General features: G+C 40.0%; 1 protein-coding gene and 1 non-coding gene across 3 annotated transcripts in view; both read left to right on the top strand.

Moving 5' to 3' along the window:
- KCNAB1 (potassium voltage-gated channel subfamily A member regulatory beta subunit 1) overlaps positions 1 to 18,109 on the top strand; it is a 450,729-nt gene that overhangs the window by 394,639 nt on the left and 37,981 nt on the right. The window lies entirely within an intron of this gene.
- Positions 8,010 to 8,082, top strand: TRNAE-UUC. The gene has a single exon. It is a non-coding gene; the product is annotated as a tRNA-Glu (tRNA).

The following is an 18,109-nucleotide window of genomic DNA, read 5'->3' as shown; positions in this document are numbered from 1 at the left end:
TGTTTTTCTGGAACTCTCTTGCTTGGAGCCAAAGCAAAAAGAATACCCAGCTGTGGATGTGACTTGTGATAGAAGCAAGATCTGATGGTGTAAAGAGCAATATTGCATAGGAACCTGGAATGTCAGGTCCATAAATCAAGGCAAATTGGAAGTGGTCAAACAAGAGATGGCAAGAGTGAATGTGGACATTCTAGGAATCAGCGAACTAAAATGGACTGGAATGGGTGAATTTAACTCAGATGACCATTATATCTACTACTGCAGGCAGGAATCCCTCAGAAGAAATGGAGTAGCCATCATGCTCAACAAAAGAGTCCAAAATGTAGTACTTGGATGCAATCTCAAAAACGACAGAATGATCTCTGTTCGTTTCCAAGGCAAACCATTCAGTATCACAGAAATCCAAGTCTATGCTCCAACCAGTAACGCTGAAGAAGCTGAAGTTGAATGGTTCTATGAAGACCTACAAGACCTTTTAGAACTAACACCCAAAAAAGATGTCCTTTTCATTATAGGGGACTGGAATGCAAAAGTAGGAAGTCAAGAAACACCTGGAGTAACAGGCAAATTTGGCCTTGGAATACTGAATGAAGCAGGGCAAAAACTAATAGAGTTTTGCCAAGAGAACGCACTGGTCATAGCAAACACCCTCTTCCACCAACACAAGAGAAGACTCTACACATGGACATCACCAGATGGTCAACACCGAAATCAGATTGATTATATTCTTTGCAGCCAAAGATGGAGAAGCTCTATACAGTCAGCAAAAACAAGACCAGGAGCTGACTGTGGCTCAGATCATGAACTCCTTATTACCAAATTCAGACTTAAATTGAAGAAAGTAGGGAAAACCACTAGACGATTCAGATATGACCTAAATCAAATCCCTTGTGATTATACAGTGGAAGTGAGAAATAGATTTAAGGGCCTAGATCTGATAGATAGAGTGCCTGATGAACTATGGAATGAGGTTCGTGACATTGTACAGGAGACAGGGATCAAGACCATTCCCATGGAAAAGAAATGCAAAAAAGCAAAATGGCTGTCTGGGGAGGCCTTACAAATAGCTGTGAAAAGAAGAGAAGTGAAAAGCAAAGGAGAAAAGGAAAGATATAAGCATCTGAATGCAGAGTTCCAAAGAATAGCAAGGAGAGATAAGAAAGCCTTCTTCAGCAATCAATGCAAAGAAATAGAGGAAAACAATAGAATGGGAAAGACTAGAGATCTCTTCAAGAAAATTAGAGATACCAAGGGGACATTTCATGCAAAGATGGGCTTGATGAAGGACAGAAATGGTATGGACCTAACAGAAGCAGAAGATATTAAGCAGACATGGCAAGAATACACAGAAGAACTGTACAAAAAAGATCTTCATGACCCAGATAATCACGATGGTGTGATCACTGAACTAGAGCCAGACATCCTGGAATGTGAAGTCAAGTGGGCCTTAGAAAGCATCACTACGAACAAAGCTAGTGGAGGTGATGGAATTCCAGTGGAGCTATTTCAAATCCTGAAAGATGATGCTGTGAAAGTGCTGCACTCAATATGCCAGCAAATTTGGAAAACTCAGCAGTGGCCACAGGACTGGAAAAGGTCAGTTTTCATTCCAATCCCAAAGAAAGGCAATGCCAAAGAATGCTCAAATTACCACACAATTGCACTCATCTCACATGCTAGTAAAGTAATGCTCAAAATTCTCCAAGCCAGGCTTCAGCAATACGTGAACCGTGAACTTCCTGATGTTCAAGCTGGTTTTAGAAAAGGCAGAGGAACCAGAGATCAAATTGCCAACATCTGCTGGATCATGGAAAAAGCAAGAGAGTTCCAAAAAAACATCTTTCTGCTTTATTGACTATGCCAAAGCCTTTGACTGTGTGGATCACAATAAACTGTGGAAATTTTTATATAGATTTTATTTATTTTTTTTTAATTCTGAAAGACGACCAGTGTGACTAGCTTCAGTGAAACTAATTTTACCATACTAATAACTAACTGAGATCCCTTTAGACAATTTTCGAAAATCCTAGTGGAGTCAACTCAGAATTTACTTATACAATAAAATTCATTTTTGTTGTTTTTTTTAAGGGCCAGTAGATAGACTGTGTGGGTACAGGGAAACAATAGAAAGGAAAGGAAAGTTTAGAATTATCAATATTCTCTTTCACTTGGACAAAAAAAGGAAAATGTATTACTAGCATGAAAACTAGAAGTATGTTTGGTGATAGAGTGAACCTAATTATCCCTAGAAATGAGTGTTTTTATCTAGTAAAACAAGAAGAAAAAGACAAAATGACATGAGAATTCATACAAAACTTAACAGGAAGCAAAAAATGGAGATATGGGGAACGAAAAGAAAAATTGGGAAGGAAAAAGGATGAAATTTTATTTCTCCCATCCATTTATCCTACTCCCTTCTCAGGCACACCGTCAATTTTGCAAACTCCTTCCTCAGAACACCTACAGAATACATTTTAATGTCATTGTACCATATCGAGGATGGCCCAGAGAAGAGCATGATACAATAAAAAAATACTCAGGTCTAAAACATGTCTCATTCCTTTATTCATATTCAGCTAATATTTTTGAGTGCTTGCTGCACTGGACATTGTCCTTGATGCATGGGACAGACAAGAGAAAAAAATAGACAAAGATATCCATCCTTGAGGGACACATTCATTCTAGCAGGAGAGACAGGAAATAAACAGGAAAACAATAAAAATGAACTTACATAGACTATTGTGTGTATGTGTGTGTGTGTGTGTGTGTGTGTGTTAGTTGCTCAGTTGTGTCCAACTCTGCTACTCCCTGGACTTTAGCCAGCCAGGCTCCTCTATCCATGGAATCCTCCAGGTAAGAATACTGGAGTGGGTTGCCATTTCCTTCTCCAGGGGATCTTCCCAAACCAGGGTTTGAAGCTGGGTCTCCTGCATTGCCGGCAGATTCTTTACCATCTGAGCCACCAGGGAACCCCATATATAATATTAGAAAGTGCTAAGTGTTATGGAATAAAGAAAAAGTAGAACGGGGTAGCATGAATGGGGATGTTTGGAGTCAAGAGTCACTGAGAAGAGACTTGAAGGAGTAAAGTGAGTAACTGGAAGGTAGGTAAGGACAGTGTTTCTGGCTAGAGAAAGAGTACAGAGACACTAAGATGGGAGAAGCCCACTGTGTTTGGAGAACATCAAACATACCAATGTGGCTTCAGAGTAAGGAAGGAGTACAGGAAAAGTTGAGTTTAGAGAGATTACAGGGGCCAGATCTTTGGGGACTCACTGAAGTTTGGACAAAGAAGTGATGTGATTTGTCTTACGTTTCTAAAGAATCTCTTTGGCCTGGAATTAAAATAAGTAATACAGGAGCAAATGTAGGAGCAAGGAGATATGTTCAGAAATAATTGTAACAATCTAGAAGAGAGGTGGGGCTTCCCATGGCATAGTGGTAAAGAATCCACCTGCCAGTGCAGGAGATCCAGGGCAGGAGACACGGGTTTGATCCCTGGGTAGGGAACATTCTTTGGAGTAGGAAATGGCAACCCACTCCAGGATTTTTGCCTGGAAAATCCCATGGACAGAGGAGTCTGGTGGGCTACAGTCCATGAGGTCGCCAAGAGATGCAACTAAGCACGCAGGCACACAGTTGAGAGATGATGGTGGCTCAGATGAAGGTGCTCTCTGTGGAAGTGTAAGGTGCTCTAATTTGAAGAAGTATTGAATGTAGAGTCAGAAGTTCCTGGTGAACTAGATGTGGGTGTAACAGAAAGAAAGGAGTGAAGAATGATGCCAAAGTTTTTGACCTGAGTAAGCAGAAGAATGGAGTTCCCATCAATTGATACGGGTAATACCACAGGTGATGGTGGCTTGTTGGGGAAAATCAGGAGTCTGGGCTTAGTCATCTTGAGGTTGAGATATTCATGAGACATCCAAGTGGAGATGTTGAGTAGGCTGTTGGACACTGAATCTGAAACTCAGGAGACAGCCTTGGCATGGAGATGCAGATTTGGAGGTTGTCTGCATGTAAATGGTATTAAAGCTTTGAGAATTGATAAAATCACACAGGGAGTAAAAATAGAAAGATTTTAAAAATACGAAAAAGAATATAGAAAGAAAGGACAAAGGACTAAGACCTGGAGATTCCAGTATTAGGAAGTTGTGGGCATGGGGAGAAGAGTGTGCTGCTCAAGGAGAAGGTAAAGAAAATACATCAAGGGGGAGGAAGTAATCAACTGTATCAGATGCTACTGATAGGTCAAGTAAGGTGAGAACTGAAAATTGTTCATTGGTGTCTATAGTGTGGAGATCATCAATAACTTTGACAAAGATCAGTTTGGGTGAAATAGGGAGTGGATGAGGAAGTGAAAGCCATCTGATCTCTGAGTCTCGGTTTCCTCACCTGGAAAACTGTGAGGAAACCTCTTGATTTAGGAAGACCAAGTAATATATTTCTGCCCTCTTTACAAAAAAAAAAAAAAGCCTCTTTGCAAAAAACCACCCAATAAATGGCACTAACACCCAAAAAAGATGTCCTCTTCATTATAGGGGACAGGAATGCAAAAGTAGGAAGTAACAGGTAAATTTGGCCTTGGAGTACAAAACAAAGCAGAGCAAAGGCCAACAAAGTTTTGCCAAGAGACTGCACTGGTCACAACAAACACAGCAACTGGTCTTCCAACAACACAAGAGAAGACTCTACACATGGACATCACCAGATAGTCAACACCTAAATCAGACTGATTATATTCTTTGCAGCCAAAGATGGAGAGGCTCCATACAGTCAGCAAAAACAAGACCAGGGGCTGACTGTGGCTCATATCATGAACTCCTTATTGCCAAATTGAAACTTAAATTGAAGAAAGTAGGGAAAACCACTAGACCATTCAGGTATGACCTAAATCAAATACTTTATGATTATACAGTAGAAATGACAAATAGATTCAAGGGATTAGATCTGATAGACAGAGTGCCTAAAGAACTATGGACGAAGGTTCATGACATTGTACAGGAGGCAGTGATCAAGACCATCCCCAAGAAAAAGAAGTGCAAAAGGCAAAATGGTTGTCTGAGGAGGCCTTACAAACAACTGAGAAAGGAAGAGAAGCAAAAGGCAAAGGAGATAAGGAAAGATACACCCATTTGAATGCAGAGATCCAAAGATCAGCAAGGAAAGATAAGAAAGCCTTCCTCAGTGATCAGTCCAAAGAAATAGAGGAAAACAATAGAATGGAAAAGACTAGAGATCTCTTCAAGAAAATTAGAGATACCAAGGGAACATTTCATGCAAAGATGGGCACAATAAAGGTCAGAAATGGTAGGGACCTAACAGAAGCAGAAGATATTAAGAAGAGGTGGCAAGAATACACAGAAGAACTGTACAAAAAAGATCTTCATGACCCAGATAATCACAATGGTGTGATCACTTGCCTAGAGCCAAACATGCTGGAGTGCAAAGTTAAGTGGGCCTTAAGAAGCAACACTATGAACAAAGCTAGTGGAGGAGATGGAATTCCAGTTGAGCTATTTCAAATCATAAAGATGATGCTGTGAAAGTGCTGACTCAATATGCCAGAAAATCTGGAAAACAGCAGTGGCTACAGGACTAGAAAAGGTCAGTTTTCATTCCAATCCCAAAGAAGGGCAATGCCAAAGAATGTTCAAACTACCACACAATTACATTCATCTCACACACTTGCGAAGTAATGCCCAAAATCCTCCAAGTCAGGTTTCAACAGTACATGAACTGTGAACTTCCAGATGTTCCAGCTGGATTTAAAAAAGGCAGAGGAATCAGAGATCAAATTGCCAACATCTGTTGGATCATCAAAAAAGCCAGAGAATTCCAGAAAAACATCTACTTCTGCTTTATTCACTATGCCAAAGCCTTTGACTGTGTGGATCACAACAAACTGTGGAAAATTCTTCAAGAGATGGGAATACCAGACCATCTGACCTGCTTCCTGAGAAATCTGTATGCAGGTCAGGAAGCTACAGTTAGAACCAGGCATAGAACAATAGGCTGGTTCCAAATTGGGAAAGGAGTACCTCAAGGCTATATACTGTCACCCTGCTAATTTAACATATATGCAGAGTATATCATGAGAAATGCCGGGCTGGATGAAGCATAAGCTGGAATCAAGATTTCTGGGAGAAAAATCAGTAATGTCAGATATGCAGATGACACCACCCTTATGGCAGTAAACAAGGAAGAATTAAAGAACCCCTTGATGAAAGTGAAAGAGAAGAGTGAAAAAGTTGGCTTAAAGCTCAGCATTCAGAAAACTAAGATCATGGCATCCGGTTCCATCACTTCATGGCAAGTAGATGGGGAAACAATGGAATCAGTGAAAGACTTAATTTTGGGGACTCCAAAATCACTGCAGATGGTGACTGCAGCCATGAAATTAAAGACGCTTGCTCCTTCAAAGAAAAGCTATGACCAACCTACACAGCATATTAAAAAGCAGAGACATTACTTTATCAACAAAGGTCCGTCTAGTCAAAGCTATAGTTTTTTCAGTAGTCATGTATGGATTTGAGAGTTGCAGTATAAAGCTGAGTGCTAAAGAATTGATGCTTTTGAACTGTGGTGTTAGAAGACTCTTGAGAGTCCCTTGGACTGCAAGGAGATCAAACCAGTCAATCCTAAAGGAAATCAGTCCTGAATGTTCATTAGGACTGATGCTCAAGCTGAAACTCTGATACTTTGACCACCTGATGGGAAGAACCGACTCATTGGAAAAGACCCTGATGCTGGGAAAGATTGACGGTGGGAAGAGAAGGGGTTGACAGAGGATGAGATGGTTGGATAGCATCACCAACTCAATGGACATGAGTTTGAGTAAATTCCAGGAGTTGGTGATGGACAGGGAGGCCTGGCGTGCTGCAGTCCATAGGTTTGCAAAGAGTCAGACACAACTGAACTACTGAACTGAACTGAAATAACATACAAGGAGCAGAAATAGAAACTTTCTTTATGATGAAAGTAGCAGACAACTGGAAACCTGGACCAATATTTATGAAAATGGAATAGAGATGGAGGAATTGTAAATGACTTAGTAAAACTGAGGAAAGATTTATTCAAAGTGTACCTGTAGGTAAGAAGCAAGTTAATTTGTATGGCACAACCTCAGAAAACCTCAGAATGGTTAAAGCATTAGAGGCACAAATGCCTCTGAAGATTAAAGTTAGGTGTGAACTAGAAACAAGGCAGTTGTTCAAAAAACTGTATAGAACCATTAGAGCTCTAGGTCTCCAGGTCTGGAGGCAGGGTCCTGCCTTTCCCCTCCAATGAAGGAGGCAAGAGATACATTACATCAAGAAACTGAGTTAAGATGCTGTAGTCTGAGGGGTACCAGACACAGAGGAAGGTGAAGCCAGGCTGAAAAAAAAATTATAAATTTTGAGATCCCTAGACCTCTCCTCTCATTTACCTCCAGGTCGCTAACAACCAAGATACACTTTTCCAAACAGAAAATAATGGAATATTATTCTGGAGAAAATTAACTATGCCAGAAAAAATATCTTAAAGATCTTGACATTTTTGTGGAAGAAAATCCCATTGGGAAAAAGCAGCAGGTGCCTTAATTGCTCCCACAGTGACAAATGCTATCCACACACAATTTTAGTGCTTTACTCTTAAATGTGAACAGAAGTCCAAGAATCACCTGACATTCAAAGAAACCTGCTGATGTGAAGGAGAAAAAAAAAAAGAGCTCAAGTAAATAGAAGAAAAGAAAACAGAGTAATGCAGAGAGATATATAAATGTTCAAAGAAACTATAATTAATATACTTGGTGAGACAAGAGAAGATATTATATCAATTAAACAAGAACAGGATCAAAGAGAACAAAAACAACAGAAGTAGGAAACATCTTAGATATTAAAAATGTAATAGCTAATTTTTTAAAAAGTCAATAAAGATGTGGACATTAAATTTGAGGAAATACTCCAGACAGTAGGGGAAAAAATGGATAATAGAAGTGAAAAGATAAGAAAATTAAGATTCTTGGGTATTCCCTGGTGGTCCAGTGGTTAGGATTCTGGGCTTTCACTGCAGAGGGCCCAGGTTCAATCCCTGGTTGGGGAAGTAAGATCCCACAAGCTGTATAGCCAAATAATAATAATAATATTATTATTATTATTATATCCAGGAAGTCCAACATTTATTTAACTAAAAGATCTTTAGAGAGAAAATAGATAAAATGGAAGAGAAAGTGAAAGTGAAGTTGCTCAGTCATGTCTGACTCTTTGCTACCCCATGGACTGTAGCCCACAAGGCTTCTCTGGCCATGGAGTTTTCCAGGCAAGAATAGTGGAGTGGGTTGCCCTTTCCTTCTCCAGGGGATCTTCCCAACTCAGGAATCAAACTCGGGTCTCCCTCCTTGCAGGCAGACTCTTTACCGTCTGAGCCACCAGGGAATCCCTAAACGGAAGTAAGGTAGTTATCAAAAGGAAAAAAAAAAAAAAAAAAAGACAACTTCCAAATTTAAAGAACATGAATTTCTAGATCAATAGTGCCCACCAAGTACCCAGGATAATAAATAGATCAAGTCCCACACAAAGTACTGTTATAATGAAATTTCACAAGTGAAAAGATAAGGAAAAAACATCCTAAAATAGTCCATAGCATTCATAGCATGTACACAGAAAGGATTGAGAATAAGGATTGTGTAAGGGTTCTCACTCCAGTATTCTTGCCTGGAGAATCCCAGGGATGGAGGAGCCTGTTGGGCTGCTGTCTATAGGGTCACACAGAGTCGGACACGACTGAAGGGACTTAGCAGCAGCAGCAGGGCTTCTCAACAGCAAAATTGAGATCCAAAACATCATGCAACAAGGTTTCAAAGTTCTAAGCAAAAAAAATGGAAGGCAAACTGTCAACCAGGAGTGAGGAAAAAAATAGCTTTTTGACTTTGTTATCTCCCAAACATAATTCCTCAAAAGCTACTGGAAAATGGGCTCCACCATTAAAAAAAAAAAAAAAAAAGAGGAGAAAGATAGCAACGAAGAGGAAGCCGTGGATCCAACTCATTCAAGTGAAAAAGGGAATTTTCAGGATGAAACATATGAAACATAGCTAGAGGTGATGTGCGGCAGGCACAGAGCACACCAGCGCAGGCTTTAGTGGAAGGATGAGGGCCTTAGATGGGATGTTGCCAGGAAAAACAGGAAACTGAATTTCCCACAGACTTAACCAAAACAGAAAGCTGTATCTTTAGAGAAAGTGTTAGTTGCTCAGTGATGTCTAACTCTTTGCAACCCCATGGACCATAGCCCGCCAGGCTCCTCTGTCTACGAAATTCTCCAGGCAAGAATACTGGAGTGGGTTGCCATGATACTTGCACAAACTACGGGAAGTATATTGAAGTAATTGTCAACTAAAGGAAAATGAAAAGGTATAGAAGACAGGAAGTGTAATCATTGTAAACTACTCTGCTCAGCAGTGGACATTAAGCATCAGGCATTGAAATGAACACAGAGAATCCATGACCTGAACCCTAAACTGAGATGTGAATATATTGGGAAGATAGGATAGACAGGTGTATGGTAGGAGCTGAAACTCTCACCTCCACAAGAAGTCAGTGGATAATGTCTTTAAAAAGCTGGGCCAAGAGAGTACTGTGTAGATATTGTTGAGAAACATAGAGATTAATATCAGAATAAACAGCTGCATATATGCTGGACGTGGTTTTCTCCTCTGGGGTGCAGGCACAGTTGAAAGAATGCTGCTTTGTTTATGAGCCTTTTGGCATCGACTCTTTAAACATTCTGTATGTGTTACTTTGATAAAGCTAGAGATTAAAACAATACCCACACACATACACGGAAGTGAGATAAAAATGCCAGTGGTATTGAGTTGTCAATATTAACTATGATACTGTGGCTGTCAAGTCCAGGCACAGTGCTGGGAGGTTAGAAATACACATTCAGTGCCAATTTTCCTACCCAGATTCCATGATGAGAAGCCAACCCATTTCTCATCACATCCCTCCAGAAATATGCCAGCACCAGAGACCCACTCATCACTTCCTAAATGAGCCATGCCAGACTCCTTCCCTTGGTGGCCTCCAAAGCAGGCTGTGCCAGATAACCCATTGTAAGATGAAAAGAAAACATAATTTCCATTTATTTTATATATCATTATTTTTAAAGTTTCTATTTATTGTGTATATTTTATTTTTTCTGTTTTTAAGCTATCCACTGGTTTAATTTCAGACATTAAAAAGCAGTAAAAATATATAAAAGATTCCTATCTACCCCATACTCAGATTCCTTAAGTGTTTTCAGTTTCAGTTCAGTTGCTCAGTTCTGTCCAACTCTGTGCAACCCCATGGACTGTAGCACGCTAGGCCTCCCTGTCCATCACCAACTCCTGGAGTTGACCCAAACTCATGTCCATCGAGTCGGTGATGCCATCCAACCATCTCATCCTCTGTCATCCCCTTCTCCTCCTGCCCTCAATCTTTCCCAGCATCAGGGTCTTTTTCAATGAGTCAGCTCTTCGCATCAGGTGGCCAAAGTAATGGAGTTTCAGCTTCAACATCAGTCCTTCCAATGAACACTCAGGACTGATCTCCTTTAGGATGGACTGGTTGGACTCTCAAGAGTCTTCAACACCACAGTTCAAAAGCATCAATTCTTCAGCGCTCAGCTTTCTTTATAGTCCAACTGTCACATTCATACATGACTACTGGGAAAACCATAGCCTTGACTAGACGGACCTTTATTGGCAAAGTAATGTCTCTGCTTTTTAATATGCTGTCTAGGTCAGAGAAGGCAATGGCACCCCACTCCAGTACTCTTGCCTGGAAAATCCCATGGATGGAGGATCCTGGCAGGCTGCAGTCCAGGGGGTCGCTAAGAGTCAGACACGACTGAGTGACTTCACTTTCACTTTTCACTTTCCTGCATTGGAGAAGGAAATGGCAACCCACTCCAGTGTTCTTGCCTGGAGAATCCCAGGGACGGGGGAGCCTGGTGGGCTGCCGTCTATGGGATCACACAGAGTTGGACACGACTGAAGTGACTTAGCAGCAGCAGCAGGTTGGTCATAAGTATTCTTTGAAGGAACAAGCATCTTTTAATTTCATGGCTGCAGTCACCATCTGCAGTGATTTTGGAGCCCAAAAAAATAAAGTTAGCCACTGTTTCCACTGTTTCCCCATCTATTTGCCATGAAGCGATGGGACCCGATGCCATGATCTTAGTTTTCTGAATGTTGAGCTTTAAGCCAACTTTTTCACTCTCCTTTTTCACTTTCATCAAGAGGCTCTTTGGTTCTTCTTTGCTTTCTGCCATAAGGGTGGTGTCATCTGCATATCCGAGATTATTGATATTTCTCCCAGAAATCTTGACTCCAGCTTGTGCTTCATCTAGCCCAGCATTTCTCATGATGTACTCTGTATATAAGTTAAATAAGCAGGATGACAATATACAGCCTTGACGTACCCCTTTTCCTATTTGGAACCAGTCTGTTGTTCCATGTCCAGTTCTAACTGTCTTTAAGTGTTAGCATTTTATATAACCGCTGTGTTAATAACTTAGTCATGCCTGACTCTTTGTGATTTCATGGACTGTAGCCCAAGAGGCTTCTGTGTCCATGGGATTTCCCAGGCAAGAATACTGGAGTGGGTTGCTATTTCCTTCTCAGGGAGCTCTTCCCAACCCAGGGATTGAATCCAGGTCTTCTGCATTGCAGGCAGATTCTTTACCATCTGAGTCACCAGGGAAGCTCTATATAACCGTTGTGTAAGTATAAAAATCTGGAAATTAACATTGATACAATAATATTGTTTAATCTATGGATCATATTCATATTTCTCTAACAGCCCCACTAATACTCTTTTCTGGTCCAAATCAACTCAAAATTTACATGTTGCTGTTCATTGTAATGTGTCTTTGGTCTCCTTTAAGCTGCATCAGTTCCTCACTCTGTCTTTTGTAATACTGACACTTTAGAAGACTATTAGCCAGTTATTTTTCAGAATGTCCCATGACTGGAGTTTGTCCACTAGTGATTAAATTCAGGTTAGGCATTTTTGGCAAGAGTACCACAGAAATGATGCTATGTAATATAGCAGGGGGTACATACTGTCACACCTTCCCATTCCTGATGATGCTTTACTCTCTTGGTTAAGGTGATACTTACCAGGTTTCTCCTAGGTTGTACCTTTTCCTTTAGTATATATTAGGTGTATGTGTTTGTGTGTGTGTGTGTGTTTATATTTATATGCCCAATGAGAGAGACACTTTGAAGCTATGCAAATATCTTGTTTCTCATCACAGTTTTGCCTACTTGATTTTAGTACTCTTCACTGATGTCTGAACTAGTACTGTGGTGTTGGCTAAAGGGTGATTTTTCTATTTCCATCATACGTTCTAAATTTTTTAGTTGGCATTCTACTGCAAGGAAGAGCTTCCCCTTCTCCTCTATTATTCAATTATTGAATAATTTTATTCAGTTATTTTTATCAGTATGAACTCATGGACGATTTTTTCTTTAATTTATGATTCATTACCATCATTAATTTGTTGCTGCAATTATCCCAAATATGGCCATTTGAAGGATCTTTGACAGGTCTTTTGTGTTTTTTTGACATGTCTGCATCTTTTTTTAAGGACTTTTTTGGCTTCCCAGCACAAAGTGTTCCAAGCTCACCTGTGCTTTCCCCAGCCCTGTAATCAGCCATTTCTCTAAGGAGTCTTGGTTTCTTTCAGTGGAGAATAGTATATTGAAGCCAAGATGTGGATACCATTATATATATTTTATAATATATGAGCTTGGTAGTACAGGTACTTATTTTATATATTAACCATGTATTTTTAATTGATTGAGAAGCACAGTAAATTATTTTTTGCAAAACATTGCTCTTTGTTTAAAAACCAGAAGCCGTGGAAGCCATGGTGGGATTAATAGCTCTTGCTCACTTGTACAGCATGATGCCTCTGTCTCTGGCACTTACCTTTTCCTGCCGTGTGTCATAGACAGCAATTCTGTCAAGTCTGTCTGTCTTTCAACTTTTCCTGCAATGAAAGAGGTTCATGTATACACGTTACATGGCAGTGAAGGCCAAACAGGGAGTGTTGCCATGTCCCAGAGAAGCACTATGTGGTCACACGCACACTGGGCAGCCCCTATATAACACGCTGCTCTCGGGAAACAGAGAAGGATTCTTGTGGTTCCCAAAAGAGCTCTGCAATCAACATTTCACTCCTTAAATGTAACCATAATGCTCTATCAGGGCCTCTGTGTTCTCTTTGCTGGACACAAGTCTGTCATTTATAACTTGCGGAAGTGTTATTTGTGGTTAAAAGCAGACAGGAGCCAGACTGCTTACTTTCAAATCCTGGCCCCAGTACACACATTAGCTGGGTGATCTTGAGTGATTTACTCCCTTTATTGTGCCTCAGTTTCTTCACATGCAAAACAAGATAATAAGAACAACAGACCTACACTCTAAGACTGTAGTGCCAATAAAATGAGTTAATATACATAAAGTGTTTAGAATAGGCCAAGTACATTATATGTGCTAAATTAGTGTAAACAATTATCATTATTACTCCAGAAGACTGAAGATCTGTATATCTATGTGAGGGAGCCTCATAAAACATGGCATAGAAATATATAAAAGTTCAGGGCATAAAGGATTAGGTCAAACTAGGGCTGTGTGTCTAAAGACGAGTCCCCAAGTGGGACAATTCATTCCACCTTTTCAGTCACTGACTCCCTCTCATTGCTCTTTGCCTCACAGGCAGGCATGCCTTTCCTCTGAGGCACAGGAAGTATGCTGGACATGGATGAGGTGGCTTTGGGTGGCTGAGAGGAGCTGGACAAAAGCCAGAGTAGACTTGAGACCTTTTCCTTCCATGATAAAGTTTTATAAAGTCAAAGATTTATAAATAAGAACATATTGCTTTAAAGTGAATGTTTTACTATGGTATAGAATAGAGATTTGCATAAATTTCTGTGCTAAAGCCAAGGCCTTCTAATAGTGTTTGCTTCTGTGCCCACCTTAGTGGGTCATGTGGTCAGAATATTTAAGAAGCACCATCTATGAAATAGTTCTAGTGAAGAAAATAAGGGGAAACAGCCATCTTTGAGTGGGAGGTGGAGAAACTCAGAAATGGGAAAGAAAGGCCACCTAAAAAGAGAGATTAAGGGTCCTAGACAAGCGAACAAATGTAGAAAAGTGAAGTAGGTACAAGGAAGAGAAGTGGGCGTGCCTGGGGACAAGCCAGCCTCCTCTGCAATGGCTCTTGCAGTGAATGTTGCCCAGCTACTTCCGGGCCTGGCTTACATTCGAACATAGAGAACAGCAGGTGCCTCATTTGGAAATATTCACAGAGTGAGTAGCTCCTCTTTTTACCAGGTAGTTCACTGAAAAGCTGAGAAAATCATTCCGCTCCATGTCAAGTTTAAAAGTCGCCTTTTGTTTAATTACCAGATACCTGACAAATATAGATAAGCACTACAGAGCCAAAATGGATTTGGGGCTGCCAGTGAGTTGCATCTGCTGTAGGCATAGAGGTTTTAATATCATTAAGACAGCATCTCCTTCCAGACGTCTCCCATGGTAGAATCAGGAAGTAAATCCAGCTCTACACTTTTAAAGAAGCAATAAAGATTGCCTCCTGTTGCAGCATGAAACTGGATTTGCCAGTAGAAAATCTCATTAGGGTAAACATTTTTTACTCTTATCAATCCTCTGCCAAGTTGGCTTGCTTTATTCTTTCCTCCAGAAGATAAAATTCCTTTTAAAGTAAAGTTTAAAGCCTGTCCCAAGAAGCTGATACACAGACAGTTGTATAAATAAAAGCTCCAGATAGGATAATAGAATAAGAAGCTAATGTCAGCTTTCCACATCTGACTGATGACGTTGACAGTCACACAATTTAAAAGATCAGGAATCTGAGACTTGAGTCAGGTAATCTACAAGGCAATGACAGATACTCCCAAGTATAAAAATAACCACTGATAATGGATATAGAAATATTAGGCACCATGTAGAATGGGTGGATTTTTGTTAAATTTATTTTTTAATATCTCAGTGAACATTTAGAAAACTATTCTTTATTTGTTTTGCATTTCCTTTTGATATGCCTAAAGGCTTTTTCCTCAGTTGACAGAGATACTTTAAGCTTCTACATGCTTCAAATAGCATAATCAAAAGAGTGGGAATAAAATATACAAATATAGGGGACTTCCCATGTGGTCTAGTGGTTAAGACTCTGCTTCCAGTGCAGGGGCACAGGTTCAATTCCTGGTCTGGGAACTAAGATCCCACATGCCATGTCGTGTGGTCAAAATAAATAAATAATAAAAAACAAAAGTTCCTTGAACTGTAACACATGTTTTAAAATATACAAATATAGATGAAAAGGAAGGGGAAAACATATTCTGCTTCATTTGGCTTGAGCAGGGGGCTAGTTTTAGAGGAAATGTACAAATCTGGCTTCATCAACTTTTTCATCTCTCTTTGAGCTTCAATTGCTTCAAATGTGAAATGGAAGTGTAATGACACCACCTCACAGGGCTATAGTAAAATTCAAATGCAATAATACTGGTAATGTGCCCAGCACATAGTAGGCACTCAATAGATTTGCACTCTCCCTGGGCCCTTTCTTGGTGGTGTGCCCAGAAAGACCCTTTCTGAGCATGGTGAAAACAGTTGATTGTCTGCCCAGTAGACATCACTCCTCAGGTATCCACATTTTCATGTGGGCGATGACCCTTCCCAGACTGCCAGTTGACCCGGAGGAAGGCTGCTTCCTTTCTTTTGGCTGGACCTCAGTTCTGAGGTGAGCTCTGGATTGTGTTAACACAATCAGCCCGACTAGAGTCACTGGCTCATGTGACTGAAGCAACCTAATTAGAATGAATTTCAGAAATGTTGGAATACTGAGGCAAAAGGGCCCTGCTGAGTATGGATAAAAAAACCTACAACACCGTAAATACTACCAAGAGCCACCCTAACGTCATGAGGGAAACCAACCTGAGGATAGCAGAGAGTTAGAAAAGTTGATTCTCAACAACTTGGTTGTTGCAACTACCAATTCTGAAGTTTGTTTGACCTCTGTATTTCCAGTGACAAGAGCCAATAAATTTCTTTTACAATTTAAAAACTTTCTATTGAGTTTTCAATAACTTCTCCCATTAGAAAAAAAAAAAAGCCCTGAAACCTAATTGTTTCAAACCAGGAAGTTTGAAACATCCTCATTTCTCAGTGAGAACTACAACCCACAACTCAAGAGGATCACAAAGTAAAAAGCTAATAATTCTCAAATTTTCAGATCTTTTATGCATTATAGCTGATTGAAAGTATCTATAACTTCTATCATGTCTTTCTATTTGTTGCTGATACATGTTATAGTCATATATCAGAAATTTCTACTGTAACTGTTTCTAGTATATAAGGACTGTTTTACCTAGCTATTCTAAAATTAGAATAAATTGGTTCTATCAAATAAATGTACAAGGCAGATTAATTTCCTTATTTATTTCTGCATACATTTTGTAGATCATTCATCCTGGTACATTCACTAGAAAAAAAAATCTGGTTATTCACAATCAGGTGTTCATGGGAATGTCATCTGTGGAAGAGATAAGCAGCTGGTAACCCTTGCTTTGAGAATTTTCTAGGCTGTTGCTATAGCCAGAGTGTTTGTGTCCCTGCATAATCCATATGTTGAAACCTAACCCCCAAAGTGATGCTAGTAAGAGGGCCTTAGTAATTGACTAGCCCAAGAGGGTGCAGCCCTCATGAAAGTGATTAGTGCCCTTATAAAAGAGACCACATAGAGCTGCCTTACCCCTTCCACATGTGACAATACAGTGAGAGGGTGGCTGTCTATGAACCAGGAAGACAACTCTCACCAGATAACAAATCTGCCAGTGCCTCGACCTTAGACTTCCCATGCTCCAGACTGTGAGAAATGAATGTCTGCTGTTTAAGCCATCTGTGATATTTTGTCATATGTGTATATATATGTGTGTGTGTGTGTGTGTATGTATGTATGTATAGTATATTTGTTATAGGGGTTCCCAGGTGGCTCAGTGATAAAGAATCTGCCTGTCACGGTGGGAGACATAAGAGACTCAGGCTAGATCCCTGGGTGAGGAAGATTCCCTGGAATAGGAAATGGCAACCTGCTCCAGTATTCTTGCCCGGAAAATTCCATGGACAGAGGAGCCTGGTGGCTATAGTCCATGGGGTTGCAAAGAGTCAAACACAGCTGAACAGCTGGACACAACAACACATATATGTTATAGCAGCCCAAATGGACCAAGACAGCTGAATTCTATGATAAAATTTGCGGGGCTTAACTGACAAGAGCAAAACTTTTAATATTTTAGAAGAAAAGAGATCTTTTCCCAAATTTTAATTTTTTAAATTTATCAGAGAGATCTCCACATGAGGAGAATATACATATTCAAACTATTAAACATGCTTTTTTAAAGATTGACTAGTAACACTGTCAAAAGAAATCTCAGGAAATAATCCACTAATGCCATATAACTTGTAGCTTCACAGATGAAGATACAAGTCAGGTATCTAGGAAATAAATTTAACCCCAAAGTTTCAGTTCACTTAGATTTTTGTTTGTTTCTTTAAATCTGTTTATTTGTTGCCTTACTCTAGACAAAATTTAAGGCAATGAGTTTAATTGTTCTCCTTTCAAATGTTTTCATTTTTTAAATAATTTTATTTATTTATTTAATTTTTGGCTGCACGGAGTCTTGCTTGCTGCTTGTGGGCTTTCTCTAGTTGCGGCGAGTCGGGGCTGCTCTTCGTCGTGGAATGTGGGCTTCTCTTGCGGTCGCTTCTCTTGTTGCAGAGTTCAGGCTCTAGGGCACACAGGCTCAGTAGTTGTGGTGCAGTCTTAATTGCTCTGAGGCATTTGGAATCTTCCCGGACCAGGGACTGAACCCATGTCCCCTGCATTGACAGGCAGATTCTTACCCACTGTATCACCAGGGAAGTTCTCAAATGTTTTTAAATGAATTAGAATGCATTCCACTGTTCACAAATCCTATAGAATTTGATCTGTGCAAGAAAGCACTGTACTCTCTACTCCTTGTGAATGCTGCCTCCCTTTCGTCAAGACAGAAATCA

Source organism: Bos indicus x Bos taurus, chromosome 1, assembly GCF_003369695.1.
Source record: "Bos indicus x Bos taurus breed Angus x Brahman F1 hybrid chromosome 1, Bos_hybrid_MaternalHap_v2.0, whole genome shotgun sequence".
Classification (NCBI taxonomy): domain Eukaryota; kingdom Metazoa; phylum Chordata; class Mammalia; order Artiodactyla; family Bovidae; genus Bos; species Bos indicus x Bos taurus.
The sequence above is the reverse complement of the archived record's forward strand: the minus strand, read 5'-3'. Positions and strand labels throughout refer to the sequence as shown.